Here is a 3,314-nt window from a genome sequence, read left to right on the forward strand (position 1 = left end):
TGTTTCGGCGAGTCTTTCGCCTTCTTCAGAGTGTCGCATGATGGTGTCTTGAGACCCGTCTTTATCAGCTGATGTTCCATGAGGGTGTGACTTACCTGTCAAAAAAATTAAAAAAAATCAGAGCAGTAAAAGAACAAGCACAACATGAACATTACAAATCAGCAATCACTGACCACTGCAAAAGGGAAAAGCACATCATGGACTGGGAGAAGGGCAGGGTCATCCGCACCGGAGAGAACAAACTACAGCGCTGGATCAAAGAAGCAATTGAGATCTGCAAGCGAGGCATAAAAACCATGAACAGAGACAAGGGAGACTTCATCCTCTCTACCACCTGGAGCAGCATCTTGGCGGAGTGAACGGACAGCGGGGGGCGTGACTTGCCTTCATTCTTGTGACAGGTAAGGCACGCCTTCATGGAACATCAGCTGATAAAGACTGGTCACAAGACACCATCACAGGGTTCGAAGTTAACTTTAAAAACTGCTTCCCCATAGGGCAAGTGCCACTAAAATTTGCCTTGCCCGAGTGGCCAAATTACTTGCCCAACTTGGGCAAGTGACAATTTTTTTTCTCTTGCCCTGAGTGACTTTTTGTATGACAAAGTGTCTAATTACAAATTGCATGAATTTTTTGTTCGGACAGTTCCCGCCTAGAAAGAATTAAAAATACGTTACAATCATAAGTGTTGCTTATATAAAAATGTATCATGTATTAACACATTAATTAGGTGTCTGCTGACCCAGGATTATGTTATTAAGATAAGATAAGATAAGATGTCCTTTATTAGTCCCACAATGGGGAAATTTGAGGTGTTACAGCAGCAAAGATATAGAGAAAAGGCTCAATAGTGAGCCACGCTGCTGTAAACAGGCAGCCACTCGCGCGGCGCCGGAACCGGTTGTTATGTAACCCCCGATTACTTAAAGATAGTGTTAGTTTGATATTTAATAAATTGGACCAGACTCTAGATTCTCGAAGGCTACAATAGTGATAATTGATAGGTGTGTGAATGAAATAGCTGGAGGCAGAAATGAGCAACAACAATAACTGTATTAACATGGAAAACAAAACAATTATTTACAAATTCACAGCCGGCATCATATACATAAAATAAATCACAAATCCCAAAAATTAGAAATAATAATCCCAAAGTCCTACTGAGCTCAGTAATATTTTGTTTAAGTCAGTCAATGTTCTTTCCGGTAGTCTTGGGGAAAAAAGTCTTGTCGTGGTGGTAATTAGGTGTGTTACCACGTGATGTTCACAAAGAAGTTGGTGAAGACTGTGGTTCCTTTATCGCAGATGTGGTTCTGGGCTCAGGCTCGCCATCTCCATCAAAGGAGAATCCATTCAGTTTCGGATCTTGGTTTAATGCCAAGACAAAAAACCCAGCCTGCATAACAATAATGAAATTATTGTATGCAGCTAATAAGTCTATTATCAGTTTCCAGTATCATCAGTCGCTATAGCTCTATAGTTTTCAATTATCATAAATACTGCATCTAAATATCACATTTATAACAGTTATTAATTTACATGCATGTTTTCCAAATTGTCATTGTAACACATGAAATGAACTCATGAGCTAACAATAAACACATTTCTCAATATGTCCAATTTCTCAATAACCATGTTTTATGGTTTACATATCAATCACTTCAATAAAGAAATAATTGTATAACAAACATAACTGAGTCAATTCAACATTTCACTTTTAACACATATTACATCAAAATGAGCAGTTATACATTTGTTTGTCAACATAAACCTTGCTTTAGAAAGACCTTAAAACAAGTAAAATCAACTCTTTCACTGTAAACAAGCAGTACATTTCCACTCGCGATTAGCATTAGCTTAACGTTAGCTTAGCGTTAGCCTCACATAAACGTTTTTACGACAGTCCATAGCAAGTGCATGGCGACTCACCAATACGACGTTCAAGTACGAACACGGTCGAATTGTCACAGACCCTCAGTTCTCACTGGTATCCACACTTGAGATAAAACATTTCCCAATTAACATTTTATTATTGGTCACATTTATATCAACTTCAATAAGTATTTCACTCACCGAACGGCACATTAGCATTAGATATCGTCACGCAACCTTTCAGTAGGGTGTCCAGGCGTAAAAGAACGATATACACAGCTAATCTCGAGATAGCATCTCGAGAAGGCGGGACAACTTGACTTTGACGAATCAGAAAGTCATAATCAGATGAATGACACTCCAAACAGGAAATCAAGTAGACGAGAGATATACACTTCCTCTTAACACAATAAATGTTTTTTCAAAATAAAATGGTGTTTTCTCTACTGGGTTACATTATGTTATGTTATATATCAAAGAGAATGTGGAATGACACTGAACGATGGAAGGTGGAAGCATGTGGAAAGATCGTGAATGACATTGAATGATTTGGAATGACACTGAAAGATTTTGAATAATACTGAATGACACTGAATGAAGTAAAACTCTCTGGGAACGGGCCAATTCAAGATAGCTGCCGCACTGTGGGGGAGGCTTTGGTACCAAATTTGGAAAGAGACCCAAACGGTTGGGTCCATTTTATATCAGTGTGGGGGTGAAACGTTGGTCTTGGCGGAGCTGTCTGAATATTGGAGAAGTGAGAAGACAAAGTAAAACAGAACAATTAAAATCACTCTTCAAATACATATTGTTTGGTAAGCAGAGCATGATTTACAGCTCACCATTTTATTGCATGCACCAAGCATGTTATACATTTTTCTGTCCACGGGATGGCGTAGTCAAGAAAAATGAAGCATCTCGAAGCCCATTCGTGTGTGAAGTATTTCCCTGCAGGGCTTGGCTGCTTTATGGGGCTTCATTTTGCCATCACTAGTTTTAGATAGTTTTAATTTTTGAAAGAGCATTTTCATTTTACAGTGAACCCTCGCTACTTCGCGGTTCACCTTTCGCGGGTTCAGTGCTTCGCGGGTCTAAAAAATATTCGGGGGCATTGTAGTTTCGCCGAGCGGCACGACGGGGCGCTGGAGCTGTTAGACGGCCGGCATGCGCCGAAGAAGAGCGTGGGCGAAGAGGAGAGTGGACGAAGAAGAGCACGTTCCCCCGGGCACGATTTGGGGCGACGTTTCGCGCGGTTCGGACCGTACCAGAGCTCCGGCCAGCGTGCGTGGCAGTTAAGCCGAAGAGGAACAACTTCCGCCCGGGCACTAGCGGGGCGACATTTCGCTCTGTTCGGGAGCGTACGAGAGCTCCGGAGGAGGCCGGCCGGCGTGCGTGGCAGTTAAGCCGAAGAGGAGCACCTTCCCCGGGCACGGGCGGTGTCA

General features: G+C 41.9%; 1 long non-coding RNA gene across 2 annotated transcripts; it reads right to left on the reverse strand.

Moving 5' to 3' along the window:
- Positions 1-1,034: 1,034 nt before the first annotated feature.
- On the reverse strand, positions 1,035-2,308 carry LOC148315971 (uncharacterized). Of its 2 annotated transcripts, XR_015840477.1 has the most exons (3): positions 2,074-2,308; positions 1,930-1,996; positions 1,035-1,396 (listed from the first exon to the last, which is right to left on the reverse strand). It is a non-coding gene; the product is annotated as an uncharacterized LOC148315971 (long non-coding RNA). The 2 variants fall into 2 exon arrangements; XR_015840476.1 differs by having other exon boundaries at positions 1,930-2,308.
- Between the last annotated feature and the right edge of the window lie 1,006 nt (positions 2,309-3,314).

This window comes from Idiotropiscis lumnitzeri, unplaced genomic scaffold, assembly GCF_059441095.1.
Source record: "Idiotropiscis lumnitzeri isolate Australia: NSW breed Sydney's pygmy pipehorse unplaced genomic scaffold, RoL_Ilum_1.0 HiC_scaffold_27, whole genome shotgun sequence".
In the NCBI taxonomy this organism is placed as follows: domain Eukaryota; kingdom Metazoa; phylum Chordata; class Actinopteri; order Syngnathiformes; family Syngnathidae; genus Idiotropiscis; species Idiotropiscis lumnitzeri.